Source organism: Hemitrygon akajei, chromosome 1, assembly GCF_048418815.1.
Source record: "Hemitrygon akajei chromosome 1, sHemAka1.3, whole genome shotgun sequence".
Taxonomy (NCBI): Eukaryota; Metazoa; Chordata; class Chondrichthyes; order Myliobatiformes; family Dasyatidae; genus Hemitrygon; species Hemitrygon akajei.
Window position 1 is genome coordinate 145,824,322 of NC_133124.1, and position 14,465 is coordinate 145,838,786.

Below are 14,465 nucleotides of genomic sequence, written 5' to 3' on the forward strand. Positions count from 1 at the left end.
TTCATTCTTCAGTTCCTGCATCATTTCATTAATCATAAAAGCTTAAAATATTGAACAGCAAACAGTAATTAAAATTTTGGTATTTTGTACTGAAAGACATCAGACAGCCAGTCAGTTAGCCAAATTTTTAGACAGGGGTGAAAGGGAATTGAAGTGTGAAAGTTTTGGGTCAAGCAGAATTCAGCAACACTGTTTTTCACTGGTTCAGATTGATGCAATAAATATCTAAAAAAATGTTATGTAAAAACAAAAATGTGCATTTATGTAACATATAACATATAACATATAACAATCACAGCACGGAAACAGGCCATTCCGGCCCTCCTAGTCCATGCCGAACTCTTAATCTCACCTAGTCCCACCTACCCGCACTCAGCCCATAACCCTCCACTCCTTTCCTGTCCATATACCTATCCAATTTTACCTTAAATGACACAACTGAACTGGCCTCTACTACTTCTACAGGAAGCTCATTCCACACAGCTATCACTCTCTGAGTAAAGAAATACCCCCTCGTGTTTCCCTTAAACTTTTGCCCCCTAACTCTCAAATCATGTCCTCTCGTTTGAATCTCCCCTACTCTCAATGGAAACAGCCTATTCACGTCAACTCTATCTATCCCTCTCAACATTTTAAATACCTCGATCAAATCCCCCCTCAACCTTCTACGCTCCAATGAATAGAGACCTAACTTGTTCAACCTTTCTCTGTAACTTAAGTGCTGAAACCCAGGTAACATCCTAGTAAATCGTCTCTGCACTCTCTAATTTATTGATATCTTTCCTATAATTCGGTGACCAGAACTGTACACAATATTCCAAATTTGGCCTTACCAATGCCTTGTACAATTTTAACATTACATCCCAACTTCTGTACTCAATGCTCTGATTTATAAAGGCCAGCGTTCCAAAAGCCTTCTTCACCACCCTATCTACATGAGACTCCACCTTCAGGGAACTATGCACTGTTATTCCTAGATCTCTCTGTTCCACTGCATTCCTCAATGCCCTACCATTTACCCTGTATGTTCTATTTGGATTATTCCTGCCAAAATGTAGAACCTCACACTTCTCAGCATTAAACTCCATCTGCCAACGTTCAGCCCATTCTTCTAACCGGCATAAATCTCCCTGCAAGCTTTGAAAACCCACCTCATTATCCACAACACCTCCTACCTTAGTATCATCAGTATACTTACTAATCCAATTTACCACCCCATCATCCAGATCATTTATGTATATTACAAACAACATTGGGCCCAAAACAGATCCCTGAGGCACCCCGCTAGTCACCGGCCTCCATCCCGATAAACAATTATCCACCACTACTCTCTGGCATCTCCCATCTAGCCACTGTTGAATCCATTTTATTACTCCAGCATTAATACCTAACGACTGAACCTTCTTAACTAACCTTCCATGTGGAACTTTGTCAAAGGCCTTGCTGAAGTCCATATAGACTACATCCACTGCCTTACCCTCGTCAACATTCCTCGTAACTACTTCAAAAAATTCAATAAGGTTTGTCAAACATGACCTTCCACGCACAAATCCATGCTGGCTACTCCTAATCAGATCCTGTCTATCCAGATAATTATAAATACTATCTCTAAGAATACTTTCCATTAATTTACCCACCACTGATGTCAAACTGACAGGTCTATAATTTCCAGGCTTACTTCTAGAACCCTTTTTAAACAAAGGGTTTAAAAAGTAACATTTCATGCATGCTTTGGATGGCTCAAAATGCTTTACAACAAATAAAATGTAGTCACTGCTGTAAAGTAGGGAATGCAGTCAAAATTATACATACAATATGATCTCAGACACTGCAATGTGCTGACATCTTCCAATTTGTTTCTCCCCACTGATGTCTTAGCTCCGCTTAGGGTCCAAGCAGTCCTTCCAGGTGAGGCTTCACGCTTCACCTACAAGTCTGTTAGGGTCATCTGCTGTATCTGGTGCTCCATATGTGGCCTCCATTACACCAATGAGACCCAGTGCAGATAGGAGGACCGCCTCGTCAAGCACCTTCGCTTCGTCAGCAACAAGCAGAATTTCCCTGTGGACAACCTCTCCTATCAGATTCCTTCTTCAGCCCTTTAGCTTTTCAACTTGTCACCTCCCAGCTTCTCACTTCATCCTGCCCTCTCCTCCCCCACCCACCCACTTTCCCGCTCACCTTTACTCAGTTATTACCTGCCAGTTGGTGCCCCTTCCCCTCCCCTCCCCCCACCTTCTTATTCTGGCTTCTTTCACCCTCTTTTCCAGTCCTGATGAAGAGCTTCGGTCCAAAATGTAGATTCTTTATTCCTCTCCATAGATCCTGCTTCACCTGCTGAGTTCCTCCAGAGTTTGCGTAAGCTGGAGGAACTCAGCAGGTTGGACAGCATCCGTGGAAATGAGCAGTCAATGCTTCGGGCTGAGACCCTTTGTCAGGACTGAAGAGGGAGGGGGCAAGGGCCCCATAAAGAAGGTGGGGGGAGGGTAGGAAGGAGAAGGCTGGCAGGTGCCAGGTGAAAAACCTATCAGAGGAAAGATCAAGGGGTGGGGGAGGGGAAGCAGGGAGGGGATAGGCAGGAAAGGTGAAGAAGGAATGTAAGGGGAAAGCACTATTGGTAGTAGAAGAAGGTAGAATCATGAGAGAGGTGATAGGCAGCTGGAAGAGGAGGCAGAGTGAAAGTGGGATGGGGGAAGAGAGGGGGAGGGAATTACCGGAAGTTGGAGAATTTGATGTTCATACCAAGGGGCTGGAGACTACCCAGACGGTAAATGAGGTGTTGCTCCTCCAACCTGAGTTTGGCCTCATCATGGCAGTAGAGGAGGACATATCCGAATGGGAATGTGAAGCAGAGTTGAAGTGGGTGGCAACTGGGAGATCCTGTCTGTTGTGGCGGACAGAGCGGAGGTGCTCGACGAAGCGGTTCCCCAATCTGTGTTGGGTCTTGCCGATGTAGAGGAGGCTGCACCGGATGCAATAGATTACCCCAACAGACTCACAAGTGAAGTGTTGCCTCACCTGGAAGGACTGTTTAGGGCTCTGAATGGTGGTAAGAGATGAGGTGTAGGGACGGATGTAGCACTTACGCTTGCAGGGATAAGTGCCAGGTGGGAAATCTGTGGGGAGGGACGTGTGGACCAGGCAGTCACGGAGGGAATGATCCCTGCGAAAAGCGGAGAGGGGTAGAGAGGGAAAGATGTGCTTAGTGGTGGGGAGTTCCTCCAGAGTTCTGTATGTGTGACAACTTCCAATTGTTTTGTAGATTAAGGGACGAATGTTTGCCTGGGCAATAGAGATAATATCCTTGGTGCCCTTCAGAGCTTTGCAAAGGGATATTTTACATCTGTGCTGAGGGATCTTAGTTTATCACCTCAGTCAAAGCATAGAGCTGTTGACGATGTAACATTCTCTCAGTGCTGCACCGTGGAACCAAGCTACAGATTCAAATGGAAGTGTGTCACATCTGAAGGTTAATGGCTAATAATGCCAACAAAAAAAAAAACAGGTCAGAAGATATTGGAACAGCAAGGAGCACTATGCAGAGTTCCAGTCTTGAGGTGTTTTTTCTGTCGGGTAGGAATTCGGCAAGAAGTCGTTTGTGGTCAGATTGGATTTAGTGACAGAAATGTGGATGAGTTAGAGGTCAGGCCTGAGTCTAGGCCTCTGCTCAGTACTCGAAGGCCAGTGACATGGATATACGGCAAAGGACATCCAGAGTCTGGACCTTCACACTGCGCTAGAAGGTCAGTCATTATGGACATGTGGCAGAGGACATCCATGGATTTCAGGCTGCCCAAGATTGTTGGGTCATACAGATATCCATGGACGTTGAGCGTTCCCAGGTTTAGATGTCTGGTCAGTTAAGCCTGGAAGTCAAGTCCTGATGTTCTGTGTACCATCGTTGGCTATTTTGAGAGCTGATACTGAAAATCAAAGCCCAAATGTCCGTAAGGGAAAGGTGGGAGTCATCACTTAGAAGATGTACAGCGGGGTCCATTGGTAATTGTACCCCCATTAGTTCTGTAAGAGTACTGATAACCTTCCCCCACAAACCAAAAACCCCTAGACATTCCCATAAAACATGTATAAAAGAGCCAACGGTTCTGTGGGGCAAAATGAGCAATATGGGTCAGGAACCAGTCCCATTTGATGTCTAATTCTCAGTGTTAGATATGCTCTATGACAAAATCTCAAGTGTATATGCCGATGATTTGGGGACATTACACATTCTGAGGTTGTCCCCTCTGGTCTTAGACTCCTCCACCACAGAAAACAAACTCTCCACATCCACTCTATTGAGGCCTTAAAATATTTGGTAGATTCAGGTCCATATTTGGACCAAGGCTGTGAAGAAGTCTGGGATATTTGATTCCATACAGGACACCAGTAAACACATTATTGATGATGTTAGATCTTGATGCATTTGTAATCCAGAGTTTCTTCAGAAATTAAGAATAAGGCATAGAATCTTTTGCTCACAGTCATTTTATCAAGTGTTACAAGAGAAGAAAGTAAACAAGAGAGAGCTGAGAGAACAAAGACAAGACAAAGAAAAAGCAGTATTAGAGACTCAGACTAGAGATTACAAAATTCTATTGATACCAATTAACCTATAAAATAGCCAGAATCAAATAAAGTGACACCTGCTAACATTGCATTTGCCATTTTAAATACTGACTCAACCTTCAAGTTAACCTTTAGGGAATCCTGCACAAGGACTTCCAAGTCCCTTTGCACCTCTGATTTTTGAATTTTCTCCCCATTTAGAAAATAGCCTATGCCTTTATTCATTCTACCAAAGTGCATGACCAAATACTTTCTGACACTATATTTTATTTGCCATTTCTTTGTCCATTCTCCCAAGCTGTCCAAGTCCTTCTGCCAACTCCCTGCTTTTTCCACATCACCTACTCTTCCACTTACCTTTGTATCATCTGCAAACGTGGTCACAAAGCCATCAATTCCATCATCCAAATTGTTGACACATAACATGAAAAGAAGTGGTCCCACTACCAACTCATACAAAATGACACCTGTCACTAGCACTAACCCTGAACCAATCCCCTTTAGATAGATAGATAGATAAATAGATAGATACTTTATTCATCCCCATGGGGAAATTCAACTTTTTTCCAATGTCCCATACACTTGTTGTAGCAAAACTAATTACATACAATACTTAACTCAGTAAAAAAAATATGATATGCATCTAAATCACTATCTCAAAAAGCATTAATAATAGCTTTTAAAAAGTTCTAAGTCCTGGCGGTAGAATTGTAAAGCCTAATGGCATTGGGGAGTATTGACCTCTTCATCCTGTCTGAGAAGCATTGCATCGATAGTAACCTGTCGCTGAAACTGCTTCTCTGTCTCTGGATGGTGCTATGTAGAGGATGTTCAGAGTTATCCATAATTGACCGTAGCCTACTCAGCGCCCTTCGCTCAGCTACCGATGTTAAACTCTCGAGTACTTTGCCCACGACAGAGCCCGCCTTCCTTACCAGCTTATTAAGACGTGAGGCGTCCCTCTTCTTAATGCTTCCTCCCCAACACGCCACCACAAAGAAGAGGGCGCTCTCCACAACTGACCTATAGAACATCTTCAGCATCTCACTACAGACATTGAATGACGCCAACCTTCTTAGGAAGTACAGTCGACTCTGTGCCTTCCTGCACAAGGCATCTGTGTTGGCAGTCCAGTCTAGCTTCTCGTCTAACTGTACTCCCAGATACTTGTAGGTCTTAACCTGCTCCACACATTCTCCATTAATGATCACTGGCTCCATATGAGGCCTAGATCTCCTAAAGTCCACCACCATCTCCTTGGTCTTGGTGATATTGAGACGCAGGTAGTTTGAGTTGCACCATATCACAAAGTCCTGTATCAGTTTCCTATACTCCTCCTCCTGTCCATTCCTGACACACCCCACTATGGCCGTGTCATCAGCGAACTTCTGCACATGGCAGGACTCCGAGTTATATTGGAAGTCTGATGTGTACAGGGTGAACAGGACCGGAGAGAGTACGGTTCCCTGCGGCGCCCCGTGCTGCTTACCACCGTGTCAGACCTACAGTCTCCCAACCGCACATACTGAGGTCTATCTGTCAAGTAGTCCACTATCCAATCCACCATGTGAGAGTCTACTCCCATCTCCGTTAGTTTGTGCCTTAAGATCTTGGGCTGGATGGTGTTAAAGGCACTAGAGAAGTCAAGGAATGTAATCCTCACAGCACAACTGACCCCATCTAGGTGAGAGAGTGATTTGTGCAGCAAATACGTGATAGCATCCTCCACTCCCACCTTCTCCTTATACGCAAACTGAAGAGGATCCTGGGCGTGCCTGGTTTGTGGCCTCAGATTCTGTATTATCAGCCGCTCCATGGTCTTCATCACGTGCGACGTCAAGGCTACAGGTCTGAAGTCATTCAACTCCTTTGGTTGTGGTTTCTTCGGTACCGGGACAATACAGGATGTTTTCCACTGTCTGGGTACTCTTCTCTGCTCCAGGCTCATGTTGAAGATGCGCTGTAGTGGTTCTCCCAGCTCAGTCGCACAGGCCCTCAGTAATCGTGGGGAAACTCCATCCGGTCCAGCCGCCTTGCTGGTACAGATCTTCCTCAGTTGACCTTCCACCTGTGCAGCCGTAATCCTGGGCGTGGGCAAGGTCTCCTGTGAGTGGTTATTTTCCTGTGAGGGAAGTAAGCCTGGTGTGGATTTCTGCGGTGAAGATGAGATTGAGCTGTCGAACCTGTTGAAGAAGTTGTTCAGCTGGTTTGCTTTCTCCACATCTCCACTTATGTTCGCCCCCCGCTTTGCACTGCATCCAGTGATGATCTTCATCCCATCCCACACCTCCTTCATGCTTTTTTTCTGCAGCTTTTGTTCTAGCTTCCTCCTATACTGCTCCTTTGCCCCCCCTTATCTGTACTCTGAGTTCCTTCTGAACTCTTTTAAGCTCCAACCGATCACCATCTTTAAAGGCCCTCTTCTTCTGGTTTAGGAGGCCTTTGATGTGACTAGTGATCCAGGGCTTATTATTGGGATAGCAGCGAACAGTTCTAACAGGGACAACTGCATCCACACAAAAGTTAATATTCTGGATCTTTGCCTCCTGTTAGTCAAACAATCTTCTATTTGAGAAGGAGAAGGAGAAACTATGTTCCAATGTGTTGGTATTTCAGTGGCATAAAGGAAATTACAATGGCATGAGAGGGGAACTGGACAAAGTTGACTGGAAAGGGACACTAGCAGGAAGGACAGCAGAGCAGCAATGGCTGGAGTTTCTGCGAAAAATGAGGGAAGTACAAGCCAGATATATTCCAAATAAGAAGAAATTTTCAAATGGAAGAAGGACACTACAATGGCTGACAAGTGAAGTCAGAGCCAAAGTAAAAGCAAAGGAGAGGGCATAGAAGGAAGCCAAAGCTAGTGAGAAGATAGAGGATTGGGAAGCTTTTAAAAGCTTGCAGAAGGAAACTAAGATGGCTTTTAGGAAGGAAAAGATGAATTAGGAAAGGAAGCTGGTGACTAATATCAAAGAAGATACTAAAAGCTTTTTTAAGTATACAAAGAGTGAAAAAGAGTTGAAGGTAGATATAGGAGCAATAGAAAATGACACTGGAGATATTGTAATGAGAGACACAGAAATGGTAGAGGAACTAAATGCATATTTTACATCAGTCTTCACACTGGAAGACATCTGCAGTGTCAGGGAAGAGTGACAGACAAGTGAAGTTTGTGCAGTGAAAATTATGACTGAGATGGTGCTCAGGAAGCTTAATGGTCTGAGGTTGGATAAATCTCCCAGACCTGATGGAATGCACCCTCGGGTTCTGAAGAAAGTAGCTGGAGAGATTGTGGAGGCATTAAAAATGATCTTTCCAGGATCAATAGATTCTGGCATTGTACCGGATGACTAGAAAATTGTAAATGTTACTCCGCTATTTAAGAAGGGTGGGAGGCAGCAGAAAGGAAACTATAGACCTGTCAGCCTGTCAGCAGTGGTTGGGAATTTGTTGGAATCGATTGTTAGGGATGAGATTATGGAGTACCTGGAGGCACATGGCAAGATAGGCCAAAGCCAGCATGGTTTCCTGAAAGGAAAATCTTGTCTGACAAACCTACTGCAGTGTCTTGAGGAAATTACAAGCAGAGTAGACAAAGGAGATGTAGTAGATGTGGTGTACTTGGATTTTCGGAAGGCCTTTGACAAGGTGCCACACATTAGATTGCTTAACAAGATAAAAAAAAACATGGAATTACAGGGAAGTTACTAGCATGGGTGGAGCATTGGCTGGTTGGCAGAAAACACAGAGTGGGAATAAAGGGATCCTATTCTGGCTGGCTGCCGGTTACCAGTGGAGTTCCACAGGAGTCAGAGTCGGGACTGCTGCATTTTACAATGTATGTCAATAATTTGGACTATGGGATTAATGGATTTGTGGCTAAATTTGCCAATAGTACAAAGATAGGTGGAGGAGTGGATAGTGTTGAGAAAAAAGAAAGCCTTCAGAGAGACTTAGATAGTTTAGGAGAATGGGCAAAGAAGCGGCAAATGAAATACAATGTTGGAAAATGTATGGTCATGCACTTTGTTGGAATAAATATATGGGCTGACTATTAATTAGATGGAGAAAGAATTCAAAATGCAGAGATGCAAAGGGACTTGGGAGTCCTTGTGCAGAATACCCTAAAGGTTAACCTCCAGGTTGAGTTGGTGGTGAAGAAGGCGAATGCAATGTTGGCATTCATTTGTAGATGTATAGAATATAAGAGCAGGGATGTGATGTTGAGGCTCTATAAGGCACTGTGAGACCACACTTGGAGTATTGCGTATAACTTTGATTTCATTTTTCAATCTTTTTTATTGATTTTCAAATAAAGAATATACAAATCGAAAGAGGAGTTTAACAAGTAGATAATATAAAAGACATATAAACAGCAATAGTAAAAACAGAAAGTATATAATATCAGAATCAAATAGGTAATATATTATGCTGTTATATATACAATGGTCAGAAAGAAATTACAACTCCTCATAGCAATCGTAAAATAAAAGATTGGAAGTTTTATTGATAGAGAAAAAAAAAAACCACTAACTAAACTGAAACAAAAAAAGAGAAAGAGAAAAAAAAAGGAAAGATTGGGCAGTCCAATTGAGGATAAACTTTAAAAAAAGAGAGAGAAAAAAAACACATTCTTCCAGTCATCTCCGAACCTTCATGGATAAGGATATTCTCCCAAGAGAATAAAGAAAAATAAATAAATAAATGTAAATTAAATCATGTGAAAATATTGAATAAAGGGTTGCCAGACTTGTTCAAAATTAAAGGATGTATCAAATGTCCGGATTTTAATTTTCTCCAAGCTTAGACATGACATAATGGAGGAGAGCCAATAGAAAACAGTAGGTGGGTTAGATTCTTTCCAATGTAGCAAAATAGCTTTCCTAGCCAGTAAAGTTGAAAAAGCTATATCACATGTTGGGTGGAAGCAGACATTTTGCTTGCTTCCTCTGGAAAAATCCCAAAAATTGCTGTGAGTGGATTAGGTTGAACATCCATATTTATAATTTTAGATAATATTCTAAACACATCCCTCCAAAAATTATTTAAACTTACACATGACCAAAACATATGGGTTAGAGTAGCCACTTCTGTGTTACATCTGTCACAAATAGGGCATATATTAGGAAAAATATGCGCCAATTTATCTTTGGACATATGGGCCCTATGTTCTATCTTAAACTGAATTAAGATATGGCGTGCGCAGATAGATGAATTATTGACTAAATAATAAATTTTACTCCATTGGTTATTTGAAAGTGAATGTTGAAGTTCTACTTCCCAGGTGCGTTGAACCCTATCATTAGGCGATATGCGAGCATTCATTAACTGTTTATAAATGATAGCTATTAATCATTTTTGAAAAGGTTTAAACTGAAAAATAACATAAACCAAATTTAAAGAGCAAGCCAAGGGGTAATTTGGTAAAAAATCACGTTAAAAAATTCCTAACCTATAAATACCTGAAAAAATGTGTATTAGAGATATCATATTTATCCATTAACTGTGAAAAAGACATTAGTCTTGTAAAAAAAAATCTTAAAAAGTTTTTATTCCCTTAATTTTCCATGTTAGAAAAGCCTTATCCCAAGTTGATGGTTTAAAAAAGAAATTAGAATAAATATTACTAGAAAATAAAAAATCATTTAATTCAAAAAATCTATGAAATTGAAACCAAATTTTTAAAGTATGTTTAATAATAGGGTTAAGAGCTTGTCTACCTATTCTGGAGAGCGAAAAGGGAAGAGGAGCTCCTAATAAAGAAGCTAACGAAAACCCCACTACTGAATTTTCCTCCAGTTGTAGCCATAAAGGGCGATCTTGGTCGTCTATATCATAAATCCAAAAAGTAATATAATGAATATTAATTGCCCAATAATAAAATCTAAAGTTTGGTAAAGCCAGTCCTCCATTTTTTTAAATCTTTGCAATAAAAGTTTATTCACTCTAGAACTTTTATTATTCCAAACATAAGACAAAATCAGAGAGTCTATTTTATCAAAAAATGTTTTTGGAACAAAAGAGGGAATTGCTTGAAATATATTAAAAAATTTCGGTAGAATAACCATTTTTATAGCATTTATTCGACCTATCAATGACATCGACATAGATGACCATTTAGAAAGCACCTGTTGAGTATATTCAACTAAAGGGAAGAAATTATATCTATACAGGTCTTTAAAATTTTTTGTAATTTTGATACCAAGGTAAGTAAAATGGTTTTTGGCAATATTAAAAGGTATTTGATCATAATATTCAAGATAATTATTAATAGGAAATAATTCACTTTTATGTATATTAAGTTTATATTCAGAAAAAGTACCAAATTCCATAAATATAGATAACATAGAAGGAATAAATTTCTTAAGACTTGAAATGTAAACTAATAAATCATCCACATATAACGAAACTTTATGTAATTTATCCCCTCTCCTAATACCCTGCACAGAATTAGAATCCCTAAGAGCAATAATAAGTGGTTCTAAAGCCAAATTAAATAATAAAGGACTAAGGGGACAGCCCTGACGGGTACCTCTATATAATCTAAAGTAAAGAGACTTTTGATTATTAGTTAGAACCACAACTACCGGGGCATGATAAATCAGTTTAATCCAGGAAATAAATCCTGGACCAAAATTGAACCTCGTCAAAACCTGAAATAGATAAGGCCACTCCACCCTATCAAAGGCTTTCTCTGCATCCAAAGATACAATACATTCAGATTCTTTGACTGAGGGGGAATAAATGATATTTAATAATCTTCGAATATTAAAATGTGAGTACCTATTTTTAATAAATCCTGTTTGATCATTTGAGATAACATTAGGCAAGATACTCTCAAGCCTATTTGCTAGAATCTTAGAGAGAATTTTAAAATCTACATTCAATAAAGAAATAGGTCTATAGGATACACATTCCAGTGGGTCTTTTCCTTTTTTTGGAATCAATGAAATTAGTGCTTCATAAAAAGTTTTAGGAAGGTTCCCAGAGGATGTAGAATCAGTGAACATTTGATGAAGATGTGGTATAAGCATTTCATGAAAGGTCTTATAAAATTCTACCGTATAACCATCAGGTCCCGGAGCTTTACCTAATTCCATAGAGGATATAGCCTTGGCTATCTCCTCTTGTTTAATAGGTGCATCTAACATATCAGCATCTTGAATCGAAATTTGAGGTATATTTAACCTTTGCAAAAATCTATTCATAATAATATTACTATCAGAGAATTCAGATTAATAAAGATTAGAATAAAAGTCCATAAATATCTTATTAATTTCATAAGGATCTAAAGTTTCTGTTCTATCTGGTCGGCGAATTTTTAAAATCTGTCTTCTGACCATCCCAACCTTTAACTGACCCGCTAAAAGTTTGGCAGATTTTTCCCCATGTATATAAAATAAACTTTTAGATTTAAAAATTTGCTGTTCAATGGGAAAGGTCAGAAGCAAATCATACTGTGATTGAAGTTTGACCCTTTCTTTATATAGGTCTTCAGTAGGTTTAACTGAATACGCTTTATCTATCTGTTTAATTTTATTGATAAGCACTGACAATTCCGCTTTAGTTTTCTTTCTCAAGGCTGCTGAATATGAGATTATCTGCCCCCTAAGAAAAAATTTCAAGGTGTCCCATATAGCCAGATTTGACATTCCTTCAGTTGTATTAAATTCAAAAAATATAGAAATTTGCTCCTTAATAAAATTAACAAAAGCTGGATCCTGTAACAAAACGGGGCTCAATCTCCACTGTGAAAATTTCAAAAATCTATCTGGAAGCTTAAGGGTTAACTTTAAAGGCGCGTGATCTGAAAGCGCAATGATGTCATACGTACATTCAACAATGGAATTTAACAGACGTGTACTTAAAAAAATGTAATCAATTCGAGAATATTTGTGATGGACGTGTGAGAAAGTGAAGATTCACGAGAATGATTCCAGGAATGAAAGGGTTACCGTATGAGGAACATCTGGCAGCTCTTGGGCTGTATTCCCTGAAGTTCAGGAGAATGAGGGATGATCTCATAGAAACATTCTGAATGTTAAAAGGCCTGAACAGATTAGATATGGCAAAGTTATTTCTCATGGTAGGGGATTCTAGGACAAAAGGGCACGAATTCAGGTTTGAAGGACGTCCATTTAGAGCAGAGATGTGGAGAAATTACTTTAGTCAGAGGGTGGTAAATCTGTGGAATTTGTTGCCATGAGCGGCTGTTGAGGCCAAATAATTGGGTGCATTTAAGATAGAGATAGATAGGTTCTTGATTAGCCAGGGTATCAAAGGATATGGGGAGAAGGCAGGGGAATGAGGATGACTTGAAGAATTGCATCAGTCCATGATCGAATGGCAGAGCAGATGCGATGGGCTGAATGGCCTACTTCTGCTCCTGTATCTTATGGTCTTATGGTCTTATCCATAGTGACTTTCCAGTAATACCATGGGCTCTCATCTTGTTAAGCAGCCTCATGTGTAGCACCTTGTCAAAGACCATCTGAAAATCCAAGTAAGCAACATCCACTGACTCGTCTTTGTCTATCTTATCTGTTATTTCCTCAAAGAGTTCCAACAGATTTGTCAGGCAAGGTTTCCTCTTAAGAAAACCATGCTGACTATGACTTATTTTATCATGTGCCTTCAAGTACCCTGAGACCTCATCCTTAATAATCGATTCCAACATCTTCTGAACCTCTGAGGTCAGACTAACTGGCCTATCATTTCTTTTCTTCTACCTCTCTCCCTTCTTGATAAGTAGAGTGACATTTGCAATTATCCACTCTTCTGGAACCTTTCCAAAATTTAGTGATTCTTGAAAGATCATTGCTAATGCCTCCACAATTTCTTCAGTGTCCTCTTTCAGACCAATGGGGTGTAGTCTATTTGGTCCAGGTGACTGATCTACCTTCAGTCAGCTTCCCAAGCACCTGTTTTTAGTAATAGCAATGACACTCACTTTTCCCCCTGACACTCTTGAATTTCTGCCACTCTGCCAGTGACATCCATGGTGATGTAAAATATTTATTATGTTTGTCTACCATTTCCTTTCCCCCCATTACTACCTCTCCAGTCTTACTTTCCAGTGGTCCAATATCCACTCTTGCCTCTCTTTTACTGTTTATATATCTACTGTTTGACAGCCTCTTTTTCATTATTGGGTATTTTACTTCCATATTTTATCTTTTCTCTCCCTTTTCATTCCTTATGGGTTTTTTTTTAGCTGCCTTCTGTTGGCTTTTACTTGCTTTCCAATCCTCTAACTTCTCAATAATTTTTGTTATATTATTTAATCTATCCTTTGCTTTTATGCTGTCTTTGACTTCCCTTGTCAGCCACAGTGGAACCATTCTCCCTTTAGAATACTATTTCATCTTTGGGATGAATCTATCCTGTGCCTTCTGAATTGCCTCTGGAAGCTCTAGACCTTGCTGTTCTGCTGTCATACATGCTTGTATCTCCTTCTAAGCAACTTTAGCGAGCTCCTCTCTCCTCCCTCTGTAATTCCATTTACTCCACTGTGGTACTAATACATCTGACTTTATTTTCTCCTTCTCAAACTGTAGGACCTATTAACTATCTATTAACTATCTAATAGACAAATCTATTAACTGGATTATTTCTATCTGAAGAATTTCTGTTATTTTGAGTATAAAGGTATAAAGACACCATTTTTGTCTTCTTTTCACTGAATCTCTGCTTTGCTTCTCAGCTCTTCACTTAGTTTCAAGTGCTCTGTATCTTTGTTTAAACTTTAAAATTAAAAATCAATGACTCAAGATGCCTTGTTCATCCCAGAACTCCAAAATGAACCCAGGGATCAAAAATAACCAAGATCTGACTACAGGAAGGCAACGACAAGTGCTGAGAACAGAAGTCCAGCTTGCTCACCATCTTTAGCAATCACA